The 15,957-nt window shown below is 40.4% G+C and overlaps 1 non-coding gene across 1 annotated transcript; it reads right to left on the reverse strand.

Moving 5' to 3' along the window:
* Positions 1-2,921: 2,921 nt before the first annotated feature.
* Positions 2,922-3,087, reverse strand: LOC122814552. The gene has a single exon (XR_006366803.1). It is a non-coding gene; the product is annotated as a U1 spliceosomal RNA (small nuclear RNA).
* Between the last annotated feature and the right edge of the window lie 12,870 nt (positions 3,088-15,957).

Here is a 15,957-nt window from a genome sequence, read left to right on the forward strand (position 1 = left end):
CTGAAAAGTCAAATATTCCAGACCTCGAAATCAGTTTTGTGTGGGGCTGTGCCCCCCCCCCCGCTAAGTATATATACCAACTCCGAGATCGCACTACAGTGACGAAAGGGAAAATTTTCTGATCCTCACTGTACCGCGATCTCACAAAACTGATCTTGTGGTAAGGACTATTTGACTTTTCAGTCGTTTGATACATTGCATTTTCGTTGTTCTAATAGGGACCCACACATTTCAAGGAGGCCCATACCGCCTTCAGAATGGGGAATACATAATCTTGGTATACACTGATTTTTATAAATCATTTGATAAGCGTGAAGCATTTTTCTTGTTTTCCTGACCAACTGCTCCAATACCTTTTGGGGCCAGTCAAGCACCCCAAAACTGTTAAGTCAGAATAGGAAAATCAAACTGGTTTATAGCTTGGACTTTTCTCCTAGTTGTCAGGGCTGTTTTCAGTATTAATTTTAGTCTTCTAAAATGTTACTAAGTTTTATTCAAATTTATTCCCATTTTATTGCCAATCATTTATCAGTTCCCAAATATTTGTACACTCCCTTCTGTTCAAGTTCCTTTATATCACATTCCTGTCCCAGACTGATATTTTCTTGGAGCTACAGCTTTCCTGCTTTAAAGATTGCTTTTGCACATTTATCAAGACCAAATGACATTCTTGTATCACCTGAGAAAGTTCTGACCACATGAAGTTGTCTTGTCAGTTCCTCATCTGATGAACTATACAGTTCATAGTTTGCAGTTCAGGGCTATTTTAAGTCTAGCTAATTTTTCTAAGTGAGAATCAAACCCTGTACTTTTAGTTGTGAGGCAAATATCTTAACTAATATGCCAACTCCTAACTCCCATCCCTGAAAAAAAGATCATACATAGTTTATCAGCCACTAAAGAAGCACACACCGAAACAGGGACTTGAACTCTGATCCCTCAGATTCAAAGTCTTATGCTGTACCAATTGAGCTATTCAGGCTTAAAATACAACTGCCCAACATGGGTCTTCAACCCACAACCTTGAAATTAAGAGTCTCATGCTCTATCAACTGAGCTAGGCAGGCAATGACTGAGTTTTAAATCATTCACAAAAAGAAGATAATAAGTCTTTACATTTTGTTGTTTTCTGGGAACAAAATTATAATTATGACCTAATGTGTTAAGTAGATATCTTAATGGGTTAATGGCAAGACAAAAGAGCAGCAATGAAAAAGAGTCACACTGGAATATTCCCCCTTTGAATTTTTATCCTTGCAATAATAGTATGTCCTTTATCATGGCTTAGCTGCAGAGTGGTTTGCCACTGTTTAATTGTCACTGTAATGTAATCAATCAATGTATGGTGTATCTCATACATTTGTAAGCACTCCTTTAACCATGAATGTGGGATGCTGTCAAATGCTTTTTTTTTGTAGTTTATCCATGTCATACTTAAAGTTTTCCTCTTTTTACAATTCTCCATTATAACTTTATTTAACAACAAATGATCCTTTGCTCCATATGATTTTCTTATATTACCATTTTGTTCTATTGCCATGATTGAGTTTTTTTCTAGTTTTCTTCTAAATTAGTATAAACTCTATTGGCATCATAGGTTCATAGGTTCATAGGTTGGTACTAGGCTATTGGCCCTAAGGCCTTTGCAAGCCTAGCCATAACAATTCCCTGGAAATTTTTTCCCACAATATTTACTTCTTTGGGCCCCTGTCTAGCAGGATGACTGACATGATCCCCGGGGTGAATTTCTTATCTCCCATCCAATCATCAAGGTTCCTTTTGAAGAGGGCTAATGAGGCGCTCTGCTTGACATGTATGGGCAGTCTATTCCAGAGTATGGGGAGTCTCTGGGTCAGGAACCTATCCCTCCAGCATGTTTTGTTCATTGTGATGATAAGGTTTAGATCCCTGGAGTGTGTGGCTCTGAGGGATTGGAATTTCTTTAAGTGGAGCATGTCCAACAGCTCAGGGTTTGACATGGCCTCGTATGTTAAGCAGAGATCGCCTCTGAGTAGATGATATGCCACAGAGTATAGCTGGAGTTTTTTTAGACGGTCAGCATATGGCATCTGCGTTAGACCTGTGATTCTTTTAGTGAGGTATTTCTGTGGCCTTTCTAGCTGTTGCAGATGTCTTGTGAGGTACATACCAAATGGGGCATTATATTCTATAATGGGTCTAATGAGGGATGAGTACAGTGGGACAATGACCTCCTTTTTTCTGGATGAAAAGTCCTTAGTGATGAGGTGTGCCACATAGAAGGATTTCCTGACTGTTGTGGCAAAGTGGTTATCGAACGTGAGACCACTGTCCACTTGTGTCCCTAAGTCTCTCATCACACTTTTGATGTTTAGTGTCCTGCCACCTATGTGGTTGTTCATGGGTACATGTTTTTTTCCAAAGGGGATAACTATACATTTCTTGGCATTAAGCTTGAGCCCATGGCTCTGGCACCAGGCATCTACGTAAGGCCCTTTTGTAGAATATCCACATCATTTGGGGATTCAATAATGGCTCCCAGTTTGCAGTGATCTGCAAACTTTGTTAGCCAGAGTCCCTTAGTGTTGGCCTGTACTTCAGAGAAGTAGATGCCAAACAAGAGTGGTCCCAGGACTGAACCCTGGGGTACTCCACTTGTCACTTGTCTGGAGCTGGATTTGGAGTTGGCTACTTTTACAGTCTGGGTTCTGTCAGTAAGCCAGTTGGCAACCTATCGAGTGATATAGGGATTTATGCTCAGCTTAGTAAGTTTATCTATGATTCCAGAGTGGGGGATGGTGTTGAAGGCCTTGGCGAGGTCCAGATAGGCTGTGTGGACCGCCTTACCCTCGTCCACAGCTCTGGAGACTGATTCGAAGAAGTCAATCAGATTCAGGAGACAAGATCGGCCCTTCACAAACCCAAACTGGGTGGGGTAAAAACAGGGAAGTGCACGAACGCAGTCCCCCACTACCATAAATTATGCAGTTGAGTTTCCCACATTTGGGGAAATCACAGGGGTCAACCCAACCGAAGTGTGCAATGGAAGAGCCTCACCCTGGGGAAGCCACCTTCTTGATCGTGGTATTCCCCCTGCCAGGTAAGTTGTGGTATATAGTTTGTATATCGTCAGAAAGCAAGTTAATGGTTTATAGTTTTTAGGACAGTTTGTAGGTTGACTCTTAAAGAGGAGTATCGCTTTTACCTGCTGTTAACCATGTTGGTGTCTGTTTGGGATGCACATATACCTAGTTCTTACTCAGGGCTAAATATTCATGTAAAGATGTTAATACTTTTAGCCGGAAGTCAGGTATTGCATCTGGGCCTGGGGTTTTCCATTTAGGAACTTTTCTTAAATGTGTTTCAATTTCTCTGGCCGTTACTTCATCCCATCCCATTTCATATCTTGTACATTTGTTACTTCTTACTGTTTCTTTTACCTGTTCTATCCATTCAGCATATTTGTTATGTCCATATGGTCTTCATAGATATTTCTCCAAAATGTATCTGGCTATTCTTTTTTGGTGATATTTTCCTTGTTTCACAATTCTATATAAAACCTTTTTGGATTACCAATGAATTGCTTATTTTGTACTTTTCCTTTACATTTATCTGCATATCTTCTAAGTTTTTTTCTGCCTGTGCTGATACCTTTAGTTTATTATTTGCAATAGTGTACGGATAGACCCTGGTCTGTTCTAATACTGATTGTTGCTTTTATCACATCTATCTTTCTAAGTTTTTTTGTTGATCTCTTCCCTCTTCTGTCCTCTTTTAACATTCTACAGAAAGTGCCAGAAGATACTCCTGTGACATATTCTCTTCAGCTTCATCATGTGTATCTGTTGCTCTTTCATATGGGGACTCACTGGCCTATCACTACAAAACATTGATTGCATCAGAGTTGCTACCATTTCCTGCTCCTTCCCATGCTGTGCAATTCCAACTAAACTTTTGTTCTGGTTTCCTACTGAAGTAGCTTCATATGGCGACTGGTCAGATGCTTCTTGCTCCAACACTTTCTCCTTAATTTGGGGACTCATTTTTTCTATCATGGATTTTCTACATTAAATTTTTCAATTCACAGATAATCCATGACTTCAGTTTCTCTTTAACTTCCCCATTAATCCTCTTTTTCACTTTCCCCACACCCCCCTTTATTTTGCATTGTAGCTTTTGCCTGTATTTCTCTTCCATTATCCTTGGTGCTGCTTTTTTGTACTTTGTTAGTTGATTAGTTTTGCTTTCTCCTTTGCATAAATAGTGCACCATATTAAATTTCTTTTTCTTTCTCATGTCCATTTTTCTTCTCTCATATCTCCTTCTCCTCCTATTTCTCTTTTCTTTCAGGACTCGTTGTTCCATCATGCTGTGATAAAAACTATGTTAGACTTTTTGCACTAAATCCTTAAATTTGCAGGTATTTCATAATTTCAGTTTCTAGTTGTTTAACTTCTACTTTACTAATCTTCTGTTCTACATTCCCCCTTTGTGATCTTATGCTTTAGTATTGTGAAATTTTCCATATTTAGGTGCCTTTGCCTCTATTTCTCTTCAAATATTTTTGGAGCTGCTTTTTTGTATTGTTTAGTTTTCCTTTCTCCTTTGCATAAATATTGTTTAATATCAGATCCTTTTTTTCTTTCCCATGTCCCTGTTTCTTTTTTATACCTTTCAAAAATCTATAGATTTTGTTCTTTATATATTTGCAGTTCCCCAATCACTTCTTTTTTTCCAAACTGCCCAAGCTTTCTTGGTCTATATAATGTTTTTCACAAATCTGTTGTATTAATATACTCAAATTTGCATTTCAAGCTTTTGACAGTTTTTCTTGTGCAAGTATTTTTCTTTCCTCTATTTTCTCTCTTAATCTTTTTGTATACCTTCTCTCCAGAAATTCTAGGCTTTTTGCTTAATAGTAACAAAACATCATTTCTTTCTTATCCTTAATAGTCCACTCTGTCATATTTATTGCTCTGTTTTGGTCTGTTAGTTTGTTTATTTTGTGGATTACTACTTTCTTCTACAGCAAGGGGAACATCCTTCCCTGACCCTGGCATAACCCCATTGTAGGAATGTTTCCGTGTCTTGAGGATTCTACACTATCATTTTTTTTCCAGTCTTGGCACCAGTGTGCCTACCAGGTTGGGCACTTTTTTACCCTGGGACTTGTGCATCAAGCGGTCATTTTATTTTTTAACCTACGTCTGTCCATGATATATGCCATATAAAATACAGTGTGTGTATATCAGTGTCGCCTAGGTGAGATGTAAAAACAGGGGTCACCTCATGAATGTACTTAACCAAGACTTGAGGATAAATTCATTTCCAGCAATACCACTCTCATTTGCTTGCTGATTTTACCATTTCTTCATTTGGGCCCCTAATGTTTTGTAGGGGCTTTTAGATGTCACGTGGGGCAGAGGAAAGCCTGATTATAATTGGCTATACTGAAGTTTATGGGACACCCGATTAGATGTAGCTTTGTATACTCCAGGATTATGCAATTAATAGTTAAAACTATACTGATGTTTTTTTACATAATCTGATGGTTTACGTATGGAGAGTTTAATTTGTTGCTGTAATGGCTGTTTGACTTCTGGCTGATTCATCTGCTTATACTGTGCTTTCTTCGGTTATAGCAGATAAAGCATTTTGCTTTTGAGGTACAATTTATAAAAAAAAAAGGAATATAAATAAGAAAGGTTATAATTGCTGCCCATACTACAGAATGCTGTAGGTAAATGATAAGTTTAAAAATTACATGGCTAGGAAGGAGAGAGATAAATTTAATTGAACTGCATAACCCACTGCACTCACTGAAGTGTCTTTGACATTTGTTGTCAATTAAACTATGAGAACTACTTTTGAGGAAAAGTGCTAACCTTGTTAGCAAATTGTCCTGTGCTGCTCACAGAGTTGCTTGAGTGGGTTTCTGTGAGAAGAGTTTACCTACTGATAAATCTACACATACGTAACCTGGTATAAATATTGAAACATGCAAACATATGCAAACACTGGGACCATAGGATACCTTTAAGCAGACCCTTTTCAAGCATGTAATAATACTCACCTCCCAAACTGAATAAGACTGTACATGATAACCCTGGACAAAGTATGTTTCTTCCCATCCAGCCTCAAGATTAGCCTTAAAGATCATTCTATAGGCTATGAATATGTTGAGTTAGGAACTATTCTCTCTCTTAAGTGAGTTTTGTTTATTTGTTGGTGTTGTAGATTTAGATCCTTAGTGCAGGTGTTTATAGAGCCACTGGTTTTGCAAAGAAATAGGAGGTCAAATAGGATTGATTCATTCATGGCTTGAAAAGAAGACCCAGGTCACTTCACAGCAACCTGTAGGCTACTGAGTATAAGGAGAGTCATGCTGATCTGTCAAAGTCGTTGAACAATTTCAGACCTTTAATTTTCTTGGTGAGAACTCTTTGAGGATTTTCCAGCTGAGCAATATGCTTGGATTTGTAGATACCAAATGGTGCATTAGATTCAAAGATGTGATGTTGAAGCTATTCTGTAGGAACTCATCTGGACCAGATAGAAGGATTTCCTTTCTATGGTGGAAACATGATGACTGAATGAATTATCCACATATGTACCTATGTCTCTTTTTTCTTTCTTTTGTTTTTTCGATATGAGAGGAAGGGTAAGGGGATTGTCACTTTCAGTTCTCAGTTGCCGTACCAAGCTACCTGAGCAGGGTGCTGCATGAGGTACTAAACAATCTGTGAATCTACAAAACAAGAAGGAAGAATTGTGGCAGGAGCTTCAAAAGTCTAACAGTGCTTTGCTTGTTCTAAAAGTAAAGTGCCAGAATTTGCAAGATTAGATTGAATTACAAGAGACACAACTCCAACAGACTGAGAATAAAGACAAGAACTGCATACACATTTCTGCTCATATCAATCACTTAGCCAAGCTTATAGAACAGAAGTCTGAAACTGTCAATGAAAGCACACAGCTGGTAATGACCAGTGATGAGTTTAGAAAAAAAAATATTTGTAAAGAAATTTAAAGATGTAATAACAGTGACTTAAATGTTCTTAATCAACACATCCAGGAGCTGGAACCGAATTGGAAAATGAATGGAAAGAAAGGCCTGTTTATACACAACTGAACTCCAAAGTAGAAAGGAAATAACTAAACAGGAGAAAATACAGATCCAAAATTAAGGCCAGTACAGGTCCTAGAGAGAGGCGAAGTGATGGAAAAATGGCAATACATTAAGAGAGAAGCTACTGGATGCAAAATTAGTAAAAACAAGTAACATGTTTTCCTATATATATATATATATATATATATATATATATATATAGGTCTTGTTATGTCTTCTGATGTATACTGTATTTTAACATATTGTTTGAAAATTCTCTGTATACTGTATTTTAACATATTATGCAAAATTTTGCTTACTGTGGAGTTTTTCTCCCTGGGCCTCAGCTGAAAATGGACCTGTGTCCAGTCGGACCATCCCGGTTAACAAATGTAAAATAAAATAAAATAAAAAATAAATAAATAAATACATTTCTGCATTATATGGTGTGTCAGTAAAAATGTTGTCTATTGTTTCAGGTCCTTATGACCATATGGAAAATGACATGAACAAAATAAGACCCAAAGGAGAAAGTTTTCATGATGAAAACAGCAATGACCTGCAATTAGATGCATGCCATATTATCAAAGAGAAACTTAATAACAGAACACAACACAATATTCTGAATCTACCACTAATATCAAAGCAATATAGGTTTTGTTTTTTGACTGAGCTGGTGACCAGGAAAGACAAGTTCCTGGAAAAGAGGATTATATATGACTGAAGGCAACTGTGGTGCTGTGCTGTTATAGATGGACATTTTTGCCAGAAACTGTCCTAAAGGGAGATTAAATAAGCCTGTGCCACTGTTTTGTGGGTAAGCTGATGTGAGCTCTGGCTAGCTGATATTGCCTTCTAGCATCTGTGGGTTGTCTTGAGGTGTGGAGTTGGGGCAGTCATATCTTCTTCTCAGAAAAATTGAAAGACAAAAAAACAGGAAGAAGACACAGCTTCTCATAAATAAACATTTGCAAGCCAAGACTGGTGAATTTTAGAGTAAACCATGGAATACCAGAAATTATGAATTTACCTGTGGAATAACAGGAGGTTACCAGAGATTTGCTGTAGTGTCTAAGTGGTGGATGTTCTATGGAACATATTCAGAGCTTCAGCATTATAGATTGTAGATTTCTGGGAGATTTTTAAAAAGTAAACTGAACTGTGAGTACTCAAATAGTGTGCTTCTCTCTCTGTGGGAAGTGGTTTTAAGTTGCTGTGATTGCGTTGTAACTAAACTGTTCTAAAACCACACAGTGAGTCTCTGTTGAGTTAAAAATACTGCATACGTATGTGTGTGTGTGTGTTTGTATGTATATGTGTGTACATATATAAATATATATAGATATTTCACATTTAAATGGCACCTATGTCTACCTATGCCACCCAGTGCTGCAGATTGTCCAGGCTTCTATGCTGCAAAGCATCTAAGACGTGGCAAAGCTTGTCTAAGAGAAGCTTAATAATAGAACCATAGCCAATGGTTTGAATCTGATATTAACAGAGATGCAACAGAAATTTTACCCAGTGCTACAAGTTGCCCAGACTCCTCTTTGCAAGGCACCCAGGAAATGGCAAACGTTCAACCTAGTGCTGTGAATCTTTGTTCACAGGATAAAGTCATCAGGCAGATCCTCTCATGCACCTTTGCTATTTAAAAAAATAATGACCTCTCAACAGATGAAGCTAGCAGTTATCATACCACCTCAGTCAGCATTAGTAAGGCCTCATCAACTGCACTTAGGGGCATGAGACACATTCAAGTGCCATGATTTAGATGCCACCATGTTCACAGTCTGAATCACTACTGTTTTTGAAGAATAACATGGTGGTGCTATGACATGTTTAATAAATCTGTGTCCTACCAAGTATGAGGACTACAGGCCACATAGTAGTAGAGCATTGTGAAATAAAGGTAAAGCATGCCCCACACCCCACACTATTCGACTCCCTGTTGAAATGTCAACACTTGAATTGTTGGCTGCCAACATGCCCCAAAAAAAGACCGAAAACACAGGAGAAGAGCAAATCTCAAAAATCACTCTTCTTCTTAAAACTTCTTTTTTCAGGCAGGGCAATCATCCCCTGCAAACCCCATGTGGGGACCAAGCCCCCCGCACCCCAAAATGTATATATATACCAACTCCGAGATCACCATACTTCAGAGAAAAGAGAATACTCTGAGAAATGGCATCTCGTACTTGATCTATACAAGTCCAATCTTTCAGCTGCTCAGTCTCCATATTTTGGGACTCACTTTAGTAGGTCCCAGCATTTCAAATGTTTGCCCACTAATCTAATTGTGGACTTTAGCACTGATTGATTTCCATTGTGGAACATCACTGCCCTCTGCGGCATACAAATTTAATGCAGTTTCAGTACATGCAAGGCAAATGAAGGTCATGAATAGTGCAAGTCATACGTGACATACACTGCCATTGTAAATTTAAAAGTTACAGCCTTTTATCCTGAGTACTAGACAGTGTATTAAATTGCTATTATGGTGTACACTGCTATAAACTGGGCAGTTAAGTGCAGAACAACTGTTATATAGGTGCTGACTGATTAATTAGAAAGCATGTTATAACTGCACACAGTTATTCATTCATCCATTCTGTGATTACTTTATTTATTTAAAGCAGAGTCTATGGGAGCCATAACCTATTTTGGAACTCAGTGGGCACAAGGCACAGAAGCTTATCCTAAATAGGGCACCAACACATGGCAGGAATACAGCAAAATTGCCTCAGGTGCAAGTGTTTGGGGGGGGGGGGTGCAAGCCACAGTTGCCAATGCAGCATGAGTGCAGTGCCAGTACTTATTTAAGGTCATGTGGGTGTTTTCAGTGCTTTTTAAATGAATGACAATATCAAATAGGATCATAGGAGCAAAGGAAGTTACTAGGCGAATTGCCCTAGGGCCCTTACAAGCCTAGTCAAGTTTTGCCCTTATTTCCATGATCAGCACCTAATGCTCATGTCCAAGAGAGACACAGGTGGAACTCCCAGGGTAAATTTACAGTTACCCATCAAATTGTCCAGATCGGTTTTGAAGAGGGGACAATGAGCTGCTCTGTTTGACATGAAGTGGGAGTCTGTTACAGAGGTATGGTAACCTCCGGGAGACAAATCTGCCCCTCCAGCAGGTTCTAGTAATGTCACATACCAGGTTAAGGTCTTTAGAGTGATTAACACTTGTACCATTTGACTTGTGGATATGTAGCATTTCCAATAAGGCAGGGTCCGAGATCCCCTTATATGCAAGGCAGAGATCACCTCTGAGTAGTCTGTATGAAACAGAATAAAGTGACTGATTTCAGATGATCCACATCGGACAGATGCTAAAGACCTTGAATTTTCCTTGAGAGGAACCTATGTAGTTTCTCCAACTGGTGCAAGTGCTTGGGAAAATACATACCAAAAGGGGAGTTGTATTCAGTTATTGGCCTGATTATGGAAGAGTACAAGGAGGTTATAACTTCTTTTTTTCTGGAGACAATGCCATTACTTATGAGGTGAGCAATAAAGAATGCCCTTCTCACCACTGTGGAGACATGGTGATCAAAGGTAAGATTGCTGTCAACCTGTGTGGCCATGTCACTCACCAGTGAGTGCATACTTAGAGTGTTGCTATTGATATACATCCATACACATATATATAATATCTCTCTCTTTCTCTCTTTATATATATATATATATATATATATATATATATATATATATATATATATATATATATGATATAGTCAAGATGGTGGTGCCTCGTATGGCAGCGGCCTCTTCGGCTCCCAATGTGCACTTTCTATTTTCATGTCTTCCTGTGTAAATTTTTCATTGGGTGAATCCGCTTCTTGTTGACTGGTGAGCGAACATTGCCATGAAAGTGTCGGTGGTGTCGAGATGTGCATTGGTGACTGTTTCATCTGTTTTTCTAACTGGGTGGCATTGAGCCATGTAAGTTGGGGACTGCAATGGTGATTGAGCTGATGCAGAGTGGAGGAAATGGAATTTTGTTTGTTTTTCTTCTGGAATGGACTGACTTGAAGGTGGCAGAGATTGGGGTGATGGAGTATGGAGAAGGAGATGGTCTGGATGAGGGTCTGTGGTGTCGGCAGAGAGGAAAGACTTGGTGGTTGTTGGTGATGGTGTGGTCAGTGAGGCTGGTTGAGCCTGCAGGTAGAGGTGATAGACTCTGGTCGGAGAAGGTCGAAAAGAGGACTGTTGGACTGGAAGTTGCTACAGATGGTCAGGACTGCAGGGAGCATTGGTTGACTGCAGGTGGAGGCAGTTGCACTGATGGAAAAGGACTATTTTTTATAATGTTGATCTTCAGTTGGCTCTTGACCGTTGTGTTATTTTTTTTTGTTTACTGTTACATATAGTTGTGATGTGTTGTTATGTTATGTTATTATGCATGAGCTTGGAGGAATGTAATTTCATTCAGCTGTACTCCGTATGGTTGAATTACAATAAAGTTTGCTTTGCTTTGCTTGATGTGGTAGTTAGCAGGAACAGGGATGATAATACATTTTTTTTGCATTGAGTTTAAGGCCATGACTTTGGCAACAATCATTTGTTTGTGTAAGACCCTCTTGCAGGATGTTGACATCATTTGGAGATACTATGACCGTTCTCAGTTTGCAGTCATCAGCAAACTTTGTCAGTCACAGAACTTTAGTTTCTGCTTGTACTTCAGATAAATAAATTCCAAACAATAGATGTCCCAGGACTGATCCCTTTGGAACACCACTGGTTACAGGTCTGCTGTTGGAGGTGAATTCCCCTATTTTGACTATATGTGTTATATCAGTGAGCCAATTAGCGATCTATCTAACGATATAAGGGTTGATACCTAGCTGAGTGAGTTTGTCAATGATACCTGAATGGGGGATAGTGTCAAAAGCATTGGCCAAGTCTAAGTAGGCTGTATGCACAGATTTCCCCTCATCCAGAGCATTGGTGACTGTCTCGAAGAAGTCCACTAAGTTTAACAGGCACAATCTCCCTTTGACAAATCCAAACTGAGTAGGGTCACGTATTTGGAAATTACCTGTATCTTTGTTGATAAGGTCCATGAGGATTTACTCCATGGCTTTGCAGATAAGGCTAGTCAGGCTAATAGGTCTATAATTCCTGGGGTCAGTGGAAGCACCACCTTTGTACAAGGGAATAACAGTGGCCATTTTCCATTCAGCTAGGATGAAGCCAATACTTAGACTATGATTGAAAAGAGTCCACAATGTTGTTGCCAATTCTTGTTGGACCCCATGTAGAATGCAGCCAGTGATGTTGTCAGGTCCCATAGATGATGTGTTTTTGGCTTTAGAGAGGTGTTTACAACCTGCTCATTAGAAATACAAGGTAGGGGGCAGGTGGTAGGAATGTCATGGGGTATGAGTGGCAGAACAGGGGTGTGAAATTATCACAGAACCTGTTGGTCAACATGTTAGCTATGTCCACAGGCTCATTAAATGTGGTATCATTAACTACCAGTTCAGCACAAATCTGGGTCTTTCCTTTTAGGTTATGGTTGTAACTAAAGAAAGCCATATGGTTGTCCTTAGCTGAGGAAGCTAGTTTAGATTTGTAGTTTGCTTTGGAGGACTTTACAAGAAGTCTTATTTGCTTGTTTAAGCTAAGGAGAGAGTCTGTCCAGTTTAGGGTTTGCTCCCTCTTACTCTTAGACAGCAATTTCTTCCTCTTATTGTAAAGCCTGTTAATGGCAGTTATTCACCAGGCAGGTTTGCTCTTCCTTGAGGAACTTGTTTTGGTCCTATCAGGTACGAGAGAGTCAATGCAGTTATACAGGTGTTTATATAAAGCATTGGTTTAGAACTCGGCATAGTTGCCAATTCCATCTGGGGGTGCAGTGAAACTGTTTGTACCATCCTGTAAGAGGTTATAAACTGCTTTGGGGAAATGTTTTGTTTAGTTGCTGCTATGGAGAGGTCATGTGTGATAGTTACTTCAAATGAGACTGATTCATGGTCAGATCTTGCTAGGGAAGACCGCACAGTGGGGTTCTACAGTGGTCCCCTATATTGGTAAGCACCAGATCCAGGATATTGGCACCCCTTGTGGGGGTGTCAACCAGCTGGTCCAGGGCATTGGAGTTAAAGAAGTCAAGGAACCTTTGGGCAAGTGAGTTTGAGCATCAGTAATTTACCCAGTCATTTCATGGCTGCATTCAGTAGTTGAGCATGTTAGTAACTACCTCAAGGACCTTGCTGCAATTGTATCAAGCAGGTTGCTTCAGTTACATTTTTTTTTGTCATTGGAAGACAGAAAAACCCTTTACTTCAGCTTAAGGTTAAGGAGGATGCCAGTCTCTGCAACTGTCCAGGGCACTAGATGCCTTGGGTATGGTGCTGACACGCTGACACACACACACACACACACACACACACACACACACACACACACACACACACACACACACACACACACACACACACACACGAAGTTTTTACTATAAGTCAGCACTACAAAATTAAAAGCACTACACCCTCACAAACTCCCCTTGAGTACCTTGTTCCCCATTGGCCCTTTTTTCAATTATAAAGGAATTCCAAATACTATTCTAGCATGTCCAAAGGTCAGTTGTCAATCTCCTCTCCAGTCCAGCTGGTGAATCTGGGTATCTTGAGGCAATGTTACAACTGCCTCATGTACACAGACAACCCTCTCCTCCTCCCAACAAATTCCAACACATGTGAGAGATGCAACCATATAGCCAAACTGGAGGCTAAGCTCTCTCAACTCAGTACTGGCATAACCAGTCAGGAGGAGAAGGAAACCACACTCACTACAATTCCAGTCTCACATAGACCTACCACGACAGCAAACCAAACACATAAACACACAAAAACATGCTCGGAGGCTCTAAATAAAAATCTGCCTAAGCAGCAGAGACCTCCAAAGCAGACACCCAAGCAACCGCTACCCCAAAACAAAACACATGCAACACATAGCTCACAAAGCCGGTGTGCTGAACAGTCACAGCCCTTAATGCTAAACAATACACTTGTAATAGGTGACTCTATCGTCAGGCACACTGACGTCCTGCTCACCAGGCTGAACAAGGAGAAGGTCACGGTAAGCTGCCTGTCGGGCACTAGGATCCGCCACATAACACAAGCACTCAGGTCACTCCAAGGCAAGTACAAATATGACTCAGTCATTGTCCATGCTGGTGTGAATGACCTGAGATGTACCTCCCTGGACTACATGAAAAGATACATAGAGGAGCTCTCTGAGCATGTAGCCCAGGCCGGTATGACCCTGACCTTGAGTAGCATCTTACCCACACCAAGAATGATGCCACAATATGAAGACAAGATGATCAATTTCAACAATTGGCTTAAGTATTGATGTCATTCAAAGGGGATCAAATGCCTGTCAGCCTGGGATGACATGCTCGACAAGCCACGATGCTTTGCTAGGGACGGCTTGCACCTGTCACCCCTGGGCTTTCGGATATTGGCAAAGGCTCTTGCCACCCCCCATAGTGCCTTTTTTAGGCAAGGCTCAAAAGACAAACCCACCTCCATAGGTATCACAAGGGATAAGAAACTAACAGTAATGCTACTTAACGCCAGAAGTCTAAACCTCAAGATGCATGCACTCAAAACTCTCCTTAGCATGGAGAACATCGATATCCGTGCAGTAACAGAAACCTGGTTCAAGGCTGCCGAGAGCACCCCAGCACTACCAGGTTATACCTCATACCATGCTTTTCGGCCCCAAAATTTGGACCGAACCACAAAAGGAGGGGGAGTATCAATATTCGTCAAAGATACCCACACCTCCAGGTTGGTGGCACAGCACGAAGCATCAGAGACTATCCATGTGCAACTAACAGTGGGTAAAACTGCCTTCCAATTTATAGTCTGCTACAGACCACCCTCCCAAACACAGGAACCCCACTCGGCCTTCCTGAGAACACTGGAAAATATGAAGGTCTCTCCAAACACCATTATATTGGGCGACTTCAACTACCCAAACATAGACTGGGAGCATTACTCTAGCTCCAACACCCTAGCCCAAAGGTTCCTAGAATTTATAAACTCAAATGCTGTGGAACAACTTGTTACCACTCCCACAAGAGGGGAAAACATACTGGACCTGATCATCACCAACATGGGGACTCTATGCTCCAGACCAGAAGTGTATCCCTCACTGGTAAGATCAGACCATAAACTAATCTCACTGGATATTCACATCCCGACCCCACCCCCTGCCTGGAAAACCACAGTGAAAAACTTCTCTAAAGCAAATTTCACACTCCTCAAAACCGAGGTGGAATCCTTCAAAGCCCCCGGGCCTGTGGAAAATACGGCCCAGACTGCAGAATCCTTTATAAACGCATTCTATGAACACCTTCAGGAATGCATGGATCATGCAATCCCAAATAAAACCAAGACTTAATCCTCCAAAGGCAGGCGTTTTGTCTGGTGGATACCAGCCATAAACAAACTATACAATAGAAGGAGGAAGCTACTACATGATAGAGCAAAATCCCAAAAAGGGAAGGCATCTCTGATCAGTATTAGCAAAAAACTATGGGCACTCATAAAATCGTCTAAGGCCAGCTTCGAGAGAAAAATTGCACAGGACACTAAGGATAATCACAAGGCTTTCTTTAGTTATGTTAGGAACCTGGGTAGGAATTCCCAGATATGCTCAGAATTAGTCCAAAATTACGAAAAATACACCAAACCCACAGACATTGCCAACATCCTAGCTGACAGGTTCAGCACAAACTCCCCCCCCACCCCACCAAAAGGGCAAATATCTATCCCAGCAGAGTGCTGCCCCCTGACATCTTAGATGCTCAGGTAAGAGCCGCCGTCTCCAAAGCAAAAAACACAGCAT

This window comes from Protopterus annectens, chromosome 10.part0 (assembly GCF_019279795.1).
Source record: "Protopterus annectens isolate FY-2018-M chromosome 10.part0, PAN1.0, whole genome shotgun sequence".
NCBI lineage: Eukaryota > Metazoa > Chordata > Ceratodontiformes > Protopteridae > Protopterus > Protopterus annectens.